The sequence below is a fragment of the Urocitellus parryii genome, chromosome 10 (assembly GCF_045843805.1).
Source record: "Urocitellus parryii isolate mUroPar1 chromosome 10, mUroPar1.hap1, whole genome shotgun sequence".
Lineage (NCBI taxonomy): Eukaryota > Metazoa > Chordata > Mammalia > Rodentia > Sciuridae > Urocitellus > Urocitellus parryii.
In genome coordinates, this window is record NC_135540.1 from 25,600,733 (window position 1) to 25,618,249 (window position 17,517).

The 17,517-nt window shown below is 38.4% G+C and overlaps 1 protein-coding gene across 3 annotated transcripts in view; it reads left to right on the forward strand.

Moving 5' to 3' along the window:
• Fhip1a (FHF complex subunit HOOK interacting protein 1A) overlaps positions 1-17,517 on the forward strand; it is a 233,982-nt gene that overhangs the window by 76,052 nt on the left and 140,413 nt on the right. The gene's annotated exons all lie outside the window — the stretch shown is intronic.

Below are 17,517 nucleotides of genomic sequence, written 5' to 3' on the forward strand. Positions count from 1 at the left end.
CATAGCAAGCACACCATTCTTTTAGTACTGTATGACTCATTAAACTTTGTCTTAATCATCTGTCCATCTCCTTTATACCGTAAGCTGCATCTTAATTCATTCCTGTGTTTCTGTTACCCAACATGGATGTTCAATAGGTACTGATACTATGAAAGAGTCTGTGAGTATTTTGGTGAGCCAAAAAATGTCTGCTGGTGTCATGTCTCTAAAAGGTGATATATTGGTCAGGGTTATGTTAATGACCGAACCTGAACCCTAACCCTGGTGGATAGGGTTTGGTCACCATCACAATCAATGGATTGAGCAAATTAGGATTTTTTTTTTTTTTTTTTTTTTAGTAAAGTAAGTATGGAACTAGGCTCTCCAGGGAGCAGAGTTTTTCTGTGGTTGTCAGCGACCTGGGTTCCCTCTGTCTCTGCTCCACCGTGTTGCAGTGTGAACCTTGTCCTCCTGTCTTCCTCTCTAGTGCCTGACGCTGGCCTCTGCAGGACCTACTCCCAGGAGAGAAAGGAAAGGTCAGAAGGCAGCAGAGCTTGGCACAGTCCACATCCTGCCCACCGTCTCTCTGCAGCTCTCCTAAAGGCCTTAGAAGTGATTTCCCTGTCCTCACCAGGCAGAGGGCATCCCACATCACTTCTGGCCACAGGGAGGCTGGGAGGTGGAGGTTTTTGTCTGGCTCTTTGCTGTGCCTGCGAGGTTGGATCTGTTACTAAGGCAGGGAAGACTTGTTATGGAGTGGGAACCAGCATCTCTGCAGCACAGGTCGGGATGATTTCCAGCCTGTGCTTACAGATGGCTTTAGTGAGTAGTTCGCAGTTTTAGTGAATAGTTTTGCAGATAAATATGTTTAGTGAATAGTTTGCAGATAAGTATGTTGCAGATAAGTACCTTGGTTTTTTAAAAAATGTATTTGAAAGAAAGCTACCTTTTAAAAATAAATATTTTGATTTTAGTTGATATCATAAGTGTCATATATTTTGCATACAGTTTGACTGACCAGCCTGCCTGCCTACATGTTTTCCTTTTAACTTTTTTTTTGTTTTGCAAAATCTACTGTACTAGCTACTTTGATATACTCAGTTAATTGTTATTAATCATTATAATCTCTATAGAACTTTGGAAGTTATTGTTCCTATCCAACTGCACCATTTACCTATTAAATAAATCATATTTATATTCTATTCTTTATTTCTTTGAGGTCTGTTTCTTTGGAAGCTATCCCCCTTTTTTTCCTTTTTTTGGGGGGGTTTCTGGTGATTTTATATATAATTAACAATCTGACTATTTTAGGCATCTAACAAAATCTAAATGATGACTCTATGAATATAATTTTTCTGGATATTTGTACTTATTGGTTTAAGGATATAGCTTCTTTAGGTTTTATTGAAATGTACCCAAGAATCTGCTGATGGCAGTGTAAGGTGCTAGAACACTTGGCAAAAGATTTGACAATACATGTCGAGAAATAAGGAATCTATAATTTCTTCTGGTCATTCTTCTGTACAGATCCATCATAAAAAGCCAGACCTCCCCAAATTATTTGTATTAATCTGTTCATTGAAGAGCATTTCTGACAGTGAAGAATTGTAATAAGCTGAGTTCAATAATCAGGGAAAAGTTATAGTAAAGAATGAACTACTATTAAAATGGGATTTGGGGAAGAATTTAATGACTTGGGTTAATACTGGAGAATAGTAAATGGAAGAAACTAAAATCAACATTGTATACACACACCCATATGCTCTTGATTTTATAAAATTGATGCAATTTTTTAGAAAGTATAAAAGAAAGACTATAAAGAAAGATATTAAAGCTTTAAAAATAGTTTATCTCTCATATGGTGCTCTGAGAGATTTTACTGTCTTATATATTTTCTATACTTTCTTGCAGTAACTATATATTGTTTTTATGATTTAAAAATGAGTTAAATTGGGTTGGGGCTGTGGCTCAGTGGCAGAGCACTTGCCTTGCGCATATGAGGCACTGAGTTTGATCCTCAGCACCACATAAAAATAAAGACATTGTGTCCACGTATAACTCAAAAAATATTTTAAAAAGTGAGTTAAATTAAAAATAAAAAGTATGTCTGCTGTTTCGATGATAAGCAGTTGCTTTGCAATTGAAGGTCTCAGTATCAGAGCCGATTTTGTGTTTATGTGTGTTGGGATTTTGCAGGCTGCTCTCAAACTTCTGGGCTCACGCCATCCTCTCCCCACAGTCTCCTGAGAGCTGAACTATAGGCGTGTACCAATCACATCAACAAAAGCTGAAATTTTAATGTTGATATTTTCATCAAAGAGGAATAAGCCCATAGCAGATATATACGATTTGGGATCTACATGTTAGACATGTTTTCCTGCATTGGTTTAGATGACCTTCTCTGGCCCCGCCCTGCCATAATTCAGACTTTACCTTATGGAATCTAGTAAATTGAAATAAATGAAAGTTTCGGGTTCCCCTTCTGCTGCCCCAATGGTGAATGTTGAAACTGTTAAAAACAAAAGCACAGAGAGCTGAGATTCTCACATTCAGTAGCTGTATTGTGGTACACCATTAAGCCCATGGTCAGTTTTAGCCTGTTGTCATTTCCAGCGTAATCCTGTTATTAATATAGAAGTACATATATGCTTTTAGAGGCAAAAGCTGAGAGAGTCGTGGTACGTTTCATGTAATGGGCCCCTAAGGAAGATAAGGTGTCCCAATGACTTATTTCATTCAGGCCAGGAATAGATTAACTTTAGAAATGCATTCCAGAATGTTAGATAAGGAGAGAGAATATGAACAACATGTTAAATATAAACCAAAACACTGTCAAATAAAAACAACAGCAATGACAAAACCAAACCCCTAAATCAGCATTGAGGAATTGGGAGTTTTAGTATTTAAGAACAAGAATGTCAGGTTTAGGATTTATGGGCGAAGGGCAGATTTGTGGGAACATTTTAAAGCAGTTTTGCCCAGTGCTTTGAGAACGAGCATGCCTTCCTACTGTAAAATGTGCTGTGCTGTGCTGTGCTTCAGGGTCCTGCCTCTAGTATCCCCCAGTTGAGTAACCAATATTGATAGAAAGTTGTTAGACCTCTAGTCATAATTTTAATAAATATATATATTTTGTCAAGTATGATATTATCTGCGTGCCATTGGTATCTATTTGAAAAGTGGTACTTGATCTAAAATAGAATATGACAGATTATTGCCCATGGACCAAATCTGGCCAGCCACCCTCATCCTTTTTTAATGGTCCATTAGCTCAGAAAAATTATTACTTTTTACATGGTTGGAAAAAAAAGAAGGGACAGAGAAGATTAAGCACAGAAAGTACGCACATATTGCAAAGCCAAAAGTATTTTCTCTGTGGCCCATTGCCAAAAAAGCTTGCCAGCCCCAGGACTAAAGCAGTGGTCCTCAACTGGAGCAGTGTTCGCTTCTAGGGAATATTCGCCCCTGTCTCCAGGCTTTTTTGATTGTTACAACTTGTGTGTGTGTGTGTGTGTGTGTGTTTGTACACGTGCGTGTATGTGTGTGCGTGCTGGTGGCCGTCAGTGGGCAGAGGCTGGATATGTTGCTCAACCTCCTAGGACAGGCAAAATGGTCCCCGAACAAAGAATTATATGATCCCAAGTATAAACTTTCACCTTCACCAAATTTGAGTTGGGCTCCTCTGCTTCCTTTTCTTGACTTGGCCTGACTTCAGCCTGCTCAGCCAAGCTTCAGCAAGAGTCCTGCTAGTGAGAAGCCCCCAGCCTGGATGTCTGATTACATTTCTCATTTTCTGCCCTGGTTATTTGATGGCTCTGGCCTGCCTTCATTGAGAATACCCCTAGCCCTGAAGTGTCTTAGTCCTTTTCTGTCCACTGGCCCCTCATTCTGCCCATTGACTCTAATCCCTACCCGTCTGGTTGTTTTCAGAGTTGGGCCTGATCTCTCTCCTTTGTTGTGATAATCTTGATTCTTATTGTAGTAATGATGAACAACAACAAAAAAAAAAGTCTGTTTTTTTCCTTCTTCAATAATGTCAATAATGCAGAGGTTGAGAAACCCTAGTGTTTGGTACACATATAAATTTAGGGGTTACTTCTGTAGAGGACTCTGCAGCAACCCTCTTCCCCCCTGGGGATTGTTTGATAGGGAAGGGTGAGCAGCCAGCATAAATATGTCCTAAGAACAGTTGTCTTAAGGACTTGAAAAAGGCCATTTGTAAGTATATTTTAAAGATATTTTAGGCTTTGCAACATGCATACATTTGTATATACACTTTGTGTGTCTATTTTTCTGTGTCTTTTTAATTTACTCAGCCATTTTAAAATGCAAAAACTATTCTTAGCTGGTGGGCCATTAAAAAAAAAATAGAGGTGGCTGGTCAGATTTGGTCCATGGGACTAGGTATGTAGCTCAGTGGTACAGCTTATGCATAACATGTGAGACACCATGGATCCAATTTCTAGTACAAAACAAACAAACAAAAAAGATATTTTGCCTTAACAACTCTAGAGTAGGGGAGGGCAGTCTGTATAGGGGAGGCTGTGCTGTGTTTGGCCCTGGTATTCTTGAAAGTGAAATAGTGTTGACTGTCTGTTTAGGGATGTCATATGAAGCTCCCTTCCTCCCTAATGTTTTTCCTATCTGTTGGTAGCTTCATTAAAAGATGAAGCCTTACAATCTTAAAAGTAAAATGTTAACAAGCAAATGTGTGAGCTTCTTTAGACAGATTCAGACAGTTATTAAGCAATAAATAGAAGGGATAACTATCCCAGCTCAGATCTGCTTTTCTTCTGCCTGCTTGTTTCCTAAGAACTGGAGCCCTAGTGGCTTTGATATCAACTTCTGCTTCCTTCTCTGGGCAGGAAACTCTGCGTCTTGTGGCTTCCCTACTTAAAAGATCTTGCTCTTTTCCCTGAAGCCAGCTGTGCTCAGTAGAGTCCTGCCTGGCTGACTGAACCACCACCACTGCTTGTGTTCCTGGAGGTTCTACACCTCTGGTTTTCCTTAAGGCCCTAGTTTTCTTTGGCCGTGCTCTAGAATGTGACCTTATAAAGTAAGCACAGCTACAGAGTGACCATGGAGTCCTTTTTCAAGCCAGTTGGAACTTAGCTCTGCATTCCCCTCTGTTCTCTTTGAGTTCTGTTTTCCCTCCATTTTCTTCTGGATCTTTTCATTGTGGCGATTGAAGTCAGTAGAGCAAACCTTGCTACCGTTGAGAGATTCAACTATTTTCAGGTAGAATCTTTGCAAAGTTAATTTATGGCCACTATGAGATCATTACAAGTGACTGCTTTAATGACTTGTAATTGCCGATATAGAAATGTCCAGGAGGACATGGAAAAATTTAAAAATTTATGCAGAGAAACGAGGGACCACACATAGAGATTTTTAATTAGCAGCTAAGGGAACTTTATGACCATTCTTCATTTCTTTAGGTTCCAGAAGGACCATTTGATATGCAAGCAACTCAATAAAAGAGACAACTTTCTGTTAAGTAATGGGGTATAACCTACTAATTTATTATTTGTTAATAATTGACATAGAAAAATCTGCCCCCACTACTGCCCCTGAATTGGATTGAGACCATTCATTCTTTTCAAGTAAAATCCTTTCAGTTAAAGAAAAATTTTAACTACTCTGGGACCTAAGGAATACTATAAAAAAAGAGTACTGCCTTTGGGAATCATCTGCATGGGTTGGAATACTGGTTCTGCCCCATGTCATTTGGGGCAAGTTATTTAACCACTCTCTGCTTCAGTTTCCCAAACTGTAAAACAGGGAAAATAATAGTATACCTACCTGCATTATAGGATTGTTGTGAGGATTCTTTTGGTTTACATGTAAAGTTCTTAAAGCAGTGCAGGCTGCGCTGTGACTACTGTTGAAACTTTAATTGGTATTAGTGGCGCTGTGGCCTTGGAGTTAAGGACCTAACTAGCCAAAGATAATTTTAGGTCTTCAAGGAGGTAAGTTTAGACATTTCCAGAACAAAACTCTAAACCCAGTTCTTTGAAATACCTTGTCAGGAAGATAGATGAAATTGTTGGAGGTATTAAATTATGTATTTCTCCAATGGACACACCAGTGTATATCTTTATGTTGAAAGTATTTTTAGCTGACAGAAATTGCCTAGGCCCTGGAAAGTGTGCTGCCACTGTCCTGGGTTGTGGGACTCTCAGGGATATGGGTTAGAATGGCACTCAGTTAAATTCAAGTTTCACTGTGCAAATATCGATTTGCTGAAGAGCATAGGAATAAAGCCCCCTATGGGGTTTAGTTTTGGTGTGGTTAGCAAAATACATAGAATTTAAATTTCAGTGAGATCAGCAGCAATATAGCAGAATAAACACCAAATTTAAATTATTTCATAAAATAAAGTGGCTGTATGTAGAGGGGGCAGTTTTCCTTCAATATGGTCAGTAGACACAAGTTCAGAAGATTATGAATTTTTAATACATATACTTTTTAATACATATACTTGGACAGAAACACTCCCAAGTGAAATTTACTTTCCTAAAATTTCAGAGGATGTTCCTAAAGCTTTATCTTTGTATTTATCGTCAACATAGCCTCTATTTTTTGTTATGTGCATTTATAATTAAGTGCAACTCTGTTAATATGTACGTGCAGTATGTAAGCCAATGTAATTATGATAGAAAACAAATTAAGGAAAGAGATTATGGATTTCTTTTTCTAAATAAGAATACAGCTTCATTCTTTGAGAGTGGTTTTTCTTTAGGCACACCCAAAAACTCAAGCAGTGTTTTGCTGGTTGGATTGATTTTTCCTTTTGCTGTGGGAGGGAAGTAACCCAGGGCCTCACACAACCAGGCAGGTAGGTGCTCTCCCACAAGCTGCACCAGCCCCTGCCAATTGACTTTTCTTTTTTTTTTTTTTTTTTTAAAGATGAAGTGAGGGCTGGGCTTGTGGCTCAGTGGTTGAGCGCTTGCCTAGCATGTATGAGGCACTGGGTTTGATCCCCAGCACCACATAAAAATAAACAAATAAATACAGGTATTGTGTACATCTACAAATAAAAAAAAGATGAAGCAGATGCTCTATTGATTTGCAATATGGTTATTGATATGGCTGGATTTCTACATGAGGAGTAAAGTCCGATTTGTTACCATTAACTGTGACATATCTCATAGATTAAGAATCTTTGGGGTATGTTTCTGTTTTCCTAACTTTTCAAATAAATTGGTAGCTAGGTAAATAGGTTCCTATAAAAGAGTCTGGCAGAAAACTTTGGAAAATAAATTCATCTTCTACAAAAATGTAGAATGGCAACATTGTCAGGTACTTAGTGGTATTGAGAGATGTGGGGTCCTGCTGCTGTCTGCAGAAGCTGAACCTTTAAGTCATTTCTCTGGGGGTCTTTAGTGCCTGTGCATTGAGGTGGCTCCTGAGGCTTGGAGCTGCAGTCTGTTACCATTAATACCAGTGTGAAAATGCAACAAAATCCAAGATTAAATCTGTTGTTTTGATTTTGTGAACTCTTGGTTATCTAGTCACTCAGGGCAGTGTTAATTAAATTAATGGTTCTACAATGAGGTAACAGTATAATTTGATGTACTTTTACGCATTTTTTTCTCACTTGATTTCTTCAGTGCTATGCAGTAGGTAGGCGGTTGTCAATTATGATACAGTAAGGTTCAGGGACTTGAGATGTGCTATGATCATCCTTTTATTTTTCTTATGGTGTCCTGGGAGTCAGTGGTGATGGCACAACCTTCATTTCTAATATTAATAATTTGTATTTTCTATCTTTTCTTCTTAGTTAACCTGGCTAAAGAATGATCAGTTTCATAGATCTTTTTGGAGAAGTAGCTCCTGGTTTAGTTGATTTTTTCTGTTAATTTTCTATTTCAATCATTGATTTTGCTCTAGTTTTTCTTCTGTTTACTTAGGATCCAACTTGTCCTTCTTTTTACTGTTTCCTGAGGTCAAAGCTTAGGTTATTGACTTTGGATATTTCTTTTCTAATGTGTGCATTCAGTGGCATACGTCTCCTCCTAAGCACTACTTTTACTGCATCTCAAGTTCTGTTGTCTTTTTTACTTTTCTTAGTTTAAAATATTTAAATTTTTCCCTTGGGATTTCTTCTTTGATCATGTGTTATGTACAAGTGTGTTTTTCGCATCATACCCTTTTTTGTTCATTAGTAAGTTGTGGGTCTTGTAAGATACAGACCTTAGCTCCAGAGTTTGAGGACCTTGTTCCAGGCTTCTGCTGTCAGTGTGACTTAATTTGGTTTACTTTTTCTGATTTCTCTTTTACTATTCAAATACTTGAGAAGGAGATGCCCGGATTCAATTCGTTCTTTTTAAGTCGGGTTACACAAGTCATAATTTGCTGGCTGCCCTGTGTATGTCTTCCCCAGTAATATCAAATATGCAGCTGGAAGGGGGAAGTGGAAGGTGGCGTGGATAGGGCACCTCCCCAAATGCCTCTAATGCACCCATTTACCAGTCACACAGCATCTTGAGCATGACACACTAGTCACCCGGGAGCCTTTTAAGGAATGGGGATCCAAGAAATTCCTCTTGAGGGTCCTTGAGCAGAGGGCAGCGGGGGTCCAGAGACACCACATTCTCTCAGCAGCTTCCCTACACCAGCCGCCGTGTGGTTTTTTCACGTAGCTGTGTGCTTGAGAGTCCCTCAGCTTAAGCCAAGCTCATGACGTCAGAGTGTGGTTTAGTAGAAGCCATCCTTTCAGGATGTAAGCAGTGAGGTTGAAGCATGAAGCTCTGCTGCTTAGGGTTGACTTAGAGATAAAGTTTAAGTGACAGAAGTTTTCTCTTTCCTTTTTTGGTTGAGGTAAAATTCACACAGTGTGCAGTGAACCACTTTAAAAGGTAAAACTCACAGGCATTTAGTAACTTATAATTTTGTGCAACCGCTGCCCCTAATTTCAAGCCTTTTCATCTCTCCACAAGAACCCCTGTGCCCTTTAAATGATCACTGTCCATTTCCTGTCCCCCAGTCCCCTGCCATCCACAGATCTGCTTTCTGTGTCTATGGATTTGCCTTTTGTGTTCAATAAAAGACCTTTCACTTACAATCATGTTTTTGAAGTTCATTTAAGTTATAAAACATTCATCAATACTTTATTTCTTTTTATGTCTGAATAATATTCCATCAGATATGAATATCACTTTTTTTTTTCTTTTTGCAGTACTGGGTTTAAACCCAGGGGAACTCTACCACTGAATTATATCCTCATCCCTTTTCATTTTAAGACAGAGTCCTGCTAAGTTGCCCAGACTGGCCTCAAATTTAAGGTCCTCCTCCTCTTCAACATCCCAAGTTGCTGGGTGGTGTGCAACACCATACCAGCTAACGATTTGTTTATTCATCTGTTGATGGTTATTGTGAGTAACCACCTTTTGGTTATTGTGAATCACGCTGTTGTGAAAATTCATGAAGTATGTGTTTATGTATATTCACAAGTATTTGTTTGAATAGCTGTATTCAGTTCTGTTAGTGTATAAGAAGGATTGCTAGGCTGTGTGGTAATTCCGTTTTACCTTTATGAGGAACTGCCAGACTTTTCCACAGTGATTATATTGTTTTATTTTCTCACTAGCAGTGTTTGAGAGCTCATCTTCCCCCATATCCTTACCAACAGTTGAGTTGTTACTTTCTGATTCGCTTAATTCAATTTTTTTTTTTTGTTTGTTTCCGGCATTCTGGTAGATGTGAAGTGGATCTCATTGTGTTTTCCTTTTGTTTTTCTTTGATGAATTTGAACATTTTTTCATCTGTGTGTTGGCCACTTACATATCTGCTTTGGAGAAATATCTATTTAAGGTCCTTTGCCTCGTTTGAATTGGGTTGTTTGTCTTTTCATTGTAGAATTTTAAAAATTCTTATATGTTCTAGATTTGAAACCCTTATTAGAACACCTGGTTCACAAAGAAAAAAAATCACAAAGCATCTAAAGAACAGGAAAGTATGGCCCATCCATAGGAAAGGGAGAAACTGATAGATCCCGTGTTTGAGGAAGCCCAGGTGTTTGACTTACTAGATGAAGACCTTACATGTAATTGCATAAGTGAGATGAAAGGGCTTGAGGAAGTGAGGGGAAAGAACAGAGGAAAATCTGGAGGACACTGTATGACCAAGTAGTGTCAATAAAGAGATCAGATTATAAAATAGAACCAGTGAGAAATTCTGGAGCTGAAAGGTACAATAATGGAAGTTGTTTGAACAAATATATCTGAAAGACAAATGCATGAAACAATAATTATGAATCTATTTTAGTGGGGCATATGGTATATAAAGGTTTAATTTTTGACAAATCCAATATAAATTCAGGGAAGGGTCAGAGCTGGATGAGGATAGTTTGTGAATGCTGTTGTTGCCCAGTTGGCATCAGTTCAAACCAGATTGTTACAAATTTAGGATGTTAACTGTAATCCCCATATAACCCCAAGGAAAATCAATGTAATACACCACATTAATAGGGACAAAAGCCCACTTCATCATTATCTCAGGAAATAAAGAAAAAGCGTTTGATGAAATTCAACACCCATTCATGATTAAAACACCCAGTAAACTAGGAATAGGATGGAACTACCTTTACACAATAAAGGGAATTTGTGCAAAGCTCACAACTGATGACATGCTCAATGGTGAAGGACTGAAAACATTCCCTCTAAGATCTGGAACGAGATAAGGATGTCTGTTCAAATAGCATTTGAACATTAAGAGCCAGTAAGCAAGGAAAGGAAATCAAAGACATCCACACTGGAAAGGAAAAAATAAAACTAATTCTGTTTGCAAATGACATAATTCTATATGTAGAAAATTACCCCAAATTCCCATGCACAGAATCTCTTAGAGCTAATAAATGAATTCAGCAAAGTCACAGGGTATAAGATCAATGTTTAGAAACAATTCCAGCAATGAGGCAATCTAAAAGGAAATTAATAAAAATAATTCTATTTATAATAGCACCCAAAAGAATAAAATATCTAGGAATAAACTTATTCCTCTAAGGAGGTGATAGACTCATGCAACAGAAATTATAGAACCTGGCTGAAATAAGCAAAAAGATTTTCTTGTATGGATCAAAAGACTTGATATTGTTATTGGTAGTATTTCCCAAAGTGATCTGTAGAGTCAGTCTTCAAATTTATATGAAATTAATTCCAAGGGGCCCCTGATTAGTCAAAATCATAACAAAGAAGAACAACAAAGTTGCAGAAGTTACACTTCTTGATTTGGAAGCATATTTAAAAACTACAATGATAAAACAGTGTGGCAGGGCTGGAGGTATAGTGCCTGCCATGTGTGAGGCCCTAGGTTTGATCCCCGGCACCATAGGATGAAACAGAACATCCAGTGCTCCCCCTCTTCCCCAAACACTGTGGTACTGGCGTAAGGATAGACATACAGACCAATAGAATTGAATTGAGAGTCAGAAATAAACCTGAACATTTATGACCCTTTGGCTCTTTTTAATAAGAGTTAAAAGAACATTTAATGGGTAAAGAATTGTTTCTTTAACAAGCAGCACTGGGGCAACTAGATAACCATATGTAGAAAAACAAAGGTAAAACCTTACAATATGTTAAAAAATGAATTCAAAATGGATTACAGATCTAAATAAATCTGAGTTAAAGCTGTAAAAGTTTTTAGAAGACAACTCAGGGTTAAAGCTTCCTGATCTTGAATTTGGCAATGAGTTCTTAGATTTGGCACCAAATGAACAATAAAAGAAAAATTAAATTGGACTTCATAAAAATCAAAAACTTTTGTCTATCAAAAGATATTATTGGGCTGGGGTTATGACTCAGTGGTAGAGTGCTTGCCTAGCACATGTGAGGAACTGGGTTCAATCCTCAGCACCACATAAAGATAAATAAAGGTATTATGATCATCTACAACTAAAAAAAAGACATTATTAACAGGAGAAAATGTTTAACAATCAGGTATCTGCTGAGATGGAAGCGTCTTCACTTACCTTGACTTCCCCAGATTCCGTGGTCATCCAGCTCTCTCCCTGTAAGTGAGAACTGCCATCCACAGCATGCTAGGACAGTAGCACCTCCTGGATGTTAAACTTGACCTGGGACCTGTGCTGCCTCCAGTTGAATTTTGCCTACCAGCAGCCTGCTGTGTGTTTGTGCAAATTATATTTATTTTTTACTATGATTAAAAAATTTAGTTAAGCATCATAAGAACCAGTTAAATATGAGTGCAAGAAGAAGTTTGTTTCTCAGAAAAGCAAGTTTAATGCTTTAGAAGAACTTGATGAGAATGTGTCAAGAAAAAAATTATCTTTTAATTGTGAATGGGTGACACAGCTATAAATGGTTGTGAAAAAATGTAAAAGTCCCTTAAAAATTCTCTGCTTGGATTGTTTAGAAAGTGTCATAGTGTCTTTATTAATCTTCATTAAAATTATTAATTTACATTAAAGAAACTCAAACTGGCTGGGTTTGGTGGTGCATGCCTATAATTCCAGTGATTCAGGAGGCCGAGGCAGGAAGATCTCAGGTTCAAGGGCAGCCTGGGCAATTTAGCGAAACCCTATCTCAAAATAAATAATAAAATAGACTGAGGGTATAGCTCAGTGGTGGAGTACCACTGAGTTTGGTTCCAAGTATGACAAACAAAACAAAACAAAACAAAACCTCCAAACTCAGAGACCCAAATGGAAAAATGATGAAAGTATACATTAATGAGAGTCTTATGCTAGAAAGGAGGTGTAGGATGCCAAAAAGCAGAGTGTCTACACAAAACACTTCCTACTGAAAAGCTTCGTGGATGAATGCTTAATGCAGATTCATATGATGAAGTGAAAATAACAGTTATATACTTTTTACCATTCTATCAACTGGTTAACTTTTTAAATGAACAATTCAGTATCCAAATCTGAGCATGATGGGTAAAGAGAAGTTTTGCCATATCTCTTTCTCTAAATCCAGAGCATTGCACCCCAATTCAATTTAACAGCAAGAAATTTTATCTCACATAACAGATATTTCTATGATAGATATCTTCATGTTGTCATCAATAAACTTTCTCTCTTTCCCTCTTTCTTCAATGTGTTTTTCTTTGGGCGACCCACTGTCAAGATTGCAGAGTGGCTGCAGTGTGTACAGAGGTACAGAGTTCCGTCCATTCTTCTGTCCCCATGATAGGAGCAGAGAAGCTTAACCCAGACCCCCTCCTTAGACTGCCTGCACCAACCCCTAGCAAGGACCCAGCAGATATTTTAACCTCAAAGAAGGTGGAGGCTAATACATAAGTGAAACCAAATATTGCTAACAATAACAAAAACAAACAAAGAAAAAATTGGCTGTTCGGCTGGTAATGACTAGTTCTAGATGGACAGCAAATTCCTCATGTAATCTTCCTTGAATGCTATTTATTTTAACTAAGCTTTTGATAAGAACTTAGCAGAGAATTTGAGGTTATTCTCTTTTTGTGAGCATTCAGAGTTTGGCTATTCAAAATTGTTGTTCAAGAATGTAGTGGTCATCATAGTGGTCATCCACTGATTGGCCGGTGGCCTTGCCCTTCTGAAAGATTTAAAGTCTAGCAATGACACCTGAATAGATGGCCACCACACCTTTGCGTGGCAGGGGTCAGTGGTGTCTAGTCCCTAGTGCTTATGGCTGTCCAGGATGATTTGCTCTCCCTGCCGTGTGGTAATAGCAGCCTCTCCACCTAGGGTGTGCTTTTCCACCTCCTGTGGTTTTGGTAATGATGATAATCATGTTCATTTATGACCTCCTCATTTCCTGCCTCCCACTCCTAGCCATGAAAGTGGGCATGCGACCTTGGCCTGGCTAATAAGAGATCCCTGTCTCCAGGCTGTAGTGACGGTTCAGGGAAAGGCGCTGATGGATCAAGTGGGAATCCTCCCTTGGATTTTTGTGATGAGGTTAGTGGGTAAGGCATTTATGTTTTTACGGTGGAAATGATGGACAAATGATAGCCTGGAGCTTATTTCCTGGGTCACAGGGGGACACACACAGAGTAGAAGAGAGGGAAGCCTTTAGGCACAGACATACAGGGTAACAGAGGCTGAGGTAGGCAGTGGGTGAGAGCAAATGCATTTCTTGACAGTAGAGTCCTGATTCTAGTTTTCTTCCATTTTGTGAGTTATCCAAGATGCCTTCTCATCTAGATGAGCTAATGTATTTTCCATTTTGCTTAAGCAGCTTTGAGTTGGTTTTCTGTCACTTGTAACTTCCAGCATCCCGATTAATACACTGTCTGGGGAATTATCTCAGGATAGAGTCATGATTTTCCATAGAATATTTACTTTAGTACTTACAGTGCTTAATGAACCACCTAGGGAGGCCCCAGCGTTCTTGCTGGAGGGCGCACTCATGTTAGTCTAGCCCAGAGTTCTTCCAAAGCTGGTATTACTAATTGCCTATCAAGGCCATAGAGGGGAAAAATCAACTTGGAAACGATCAGTGGCCAATTTAAGCACCATGGCTGGTTACTCATAAATGCTTCAGGATAAGTGAGTTGCAAAGATTTTTCCTGAGAAATGTTATTCCAGTTAAATGTGGGGAGATACAGACTTAAAAAATATTTGAAAAGAATCACTAAATGGAAAGGTGTTAGAATAGTTGAATTTGCATTACTGTTGGTGAGGCTGACTTGATATCAGTACTTGTCTTTTTAGATTCTTCATAGTTTGTGAAAATAGAATCATCTGACCAGTATGGCTGACACTTCCCTTTGGGTCTTCTGTAGTTGGGATTCATGTACAGGGGACAGTCCTGTTCTGCATTCCAAACAAATCTGAGTGGAATTCTAATTAGTAAGGATGGAGGGCAGGAACTAAATTGACTGGGAATCTGAGGCAGAGGGTTTAAGGTTAGCATGTGCCCCAAGGCAGTCTGTTGGAGAGAAAGTTTGGCATTCTCACAGTGAAATACTTAGGTCTTTAGAGCTTAGTGTGACCTCTTGCACTGGGGAGAAGCACTCCACCACATGGGAACCTGCAAGGAATAAGCTTGCTAGAAGAATTTAGTTTTTCTGTCTGTGGGACTTTGATGGAGTTGTAACTCTTACTAGTTTCCTCCAAGAAAAGTAAGGGACAAATGCAGAGAAACAGAATGGGCCCAGTCCAATTGCAGAACAAGAATATGAAGTTCGTTTAGTAGAACAAATGTTTCAGTGTGGCATCATAAGAATTCTTTAACTACACTGAAAACATGGGCTGACACCAACCATGTAATGACTGTGTCATGACAGGAAAATGATATAACCCTGGCTCTCCCTGGTGTGCACAGTGGGGTAGTGTTGCCCCAGCAGGCTGTGAATTGACAGCTACATCATGTGCTATTCAGGGACATTAACAACAAACCACCACCACCAACAAAAATCCTCCTTTCATACCCAGTGGCTAGCACTGAATAATTTGGGGATTCTAAAAATGTGTAACAGTTTGATAATCTTCAGAGCTCTAAACCATCTGCAAACCCATTTTGTTTGCCTAGAGTTAGCTGTGGAAGGGATCAGTAGTCAGACTTGAAAAGGCTCTTTTGATAAAGTAGGACAGATTATGCTACACCCCTGAGACTGATGGTCTGCCAAGACTTGGTCAGCGACTTTTATTTAAAGATGCTTTGCCATATGGTTTTCTCAGAAAGCTAAAGATCAGGTCTCAGAGTCTAGCACATGTGCATTAATAAATCATGTTCTTGAACCAGTACAGGTGCTACCCATAGTTTATGGGTAGAATTCAAAGGGGGTTGTGGGAAACAGGGTAAGGGAAGTGACTTGGGTGGAGAGTTGTAGAGAAGGATGATTTTCTTTTTTTTTTTTTGGACTGGATAGTTAATAAAATATTTACTGTGACTGCAAGGCTCTGCTGTATTTTTTTGACCTTTGTCAGGGAAGTATTTCCACACATACCAAAAAAAAAAAAAAAAAGAGATAAATTTCAAAGTGTATTGAATTTCAGAAATTTCAGAACATAATAATATGAAACCATTCATGTAATATGAGAAGAGATTTGGAATGGTGGTAATTATTTTTAAAATTTATTTTCAAATCAACTTTGCTTCCTGAGACAGAGGACAAATATGTATTATTTGTAACCCTGATTATCCATTTATTATCTCTTTCCATTCAATATGTGCATTTATTAGTATTTTATAATGAAGGGTTATCTAGAGTATCCTTAATTTCATATCATACATTGTCAAATGGTGTGGCAGATGATCTTAGATTCATGTCATATATATATATATATATATATATGTATATGTCACAGAGGCACAGAGATGGAATTAGGGATGAAGTAGGGGTTTTGTAACAGAATCATATACTTTTTACATGGCTCAGTGCATTTGAGTAACTCAATAACTATGTTTGTATTTTCTTGAGACAAGGTTTCACTGTGTTGCCTCGGCTGGCCTTGACTCCTAGATTCAAGTGATCCTCCTGACTCAAGCTCCTAGGTACCTGGGATTATAGATATGTACCACTTCTAGGATTTGATGCTATATTTTGTAGGAAAAAGCTATCAAGTGAGCAGGGGGGCACTATGATTATTTATTTATTTATTTATTGTGGTGTTGGGCCGTAAACCCAGGGCTTTTCACATTGCTAGGCAAGAGCTCTATCACTGAGCTACATCCCAGCCCTTTATTTACTTTGAGTTATAATGACCTAGAGAATTCCCTCCCCCAGCATGAGTTTAGAACTTTTTTTTGGTACTGATCATGAACCAGAGCCTTGCTCATGCTAGGTGAGCAATCAGCCAGGCCTCCCCCATGAGTTCAAAGACACTCTGAGAATGACAGTTCTGTCTCTGAGAGAGAGATGAAGATACTCCCAGGGATACAGGGCATCAGGAGGAGACTAGAAGAACAGCATGGGCTAGGGCTCATCCGAGATTTTGCATTATATATATTTAGACAGAATTTGACTGTTGCTTACCTTGGAAGCAGGAGTAGGACTGAACTTAGAATTTCTTTTCTGAGATATTTTAAGTCTGTAGGATTCTGAAGAAGACAGAATGTAGAAATAAAAACCGAAGAGGCTATTTTGAGGTAAAGACTGGAGGAGGTGGTATAGGAAGACTGATCTGTCAGGCAGGCCTCTCCAGGGCAGGTATACAGAAGGTTGGGAAGAGACACAGAGATGGAATTAGGGAGATAATGTAGGGGTTATATAACAGGGTTGTATGATTTTACATGGCTCAGAGCATTCGAGTAACCCAATAAGTCCCAAATTTTCAATTCTGCAAGCATAATAAATATTTAAATAGTATTTCAAAGTTACCATAAGCGTGATGTATTTTTTTTTTTTTTTACTCAGGTATGTTTTTATTTCTCTTATTTTTTAGAAAACATGATTCTACAGAATTTAAATGAAAATTCAAATTATTATGCAATCACATGTAAGCACTATTTGGAAATGATAAAATGAGCCTCAAGTACCTTTTCAGGGTCACAGAGCTAAAATGATGGCAGGGCAGTAAGAAAATCCATGTTTTCCAATACGGTAGGATAGGGGTTTAGATCTCTTAAATTCACCAAGGGTATAATT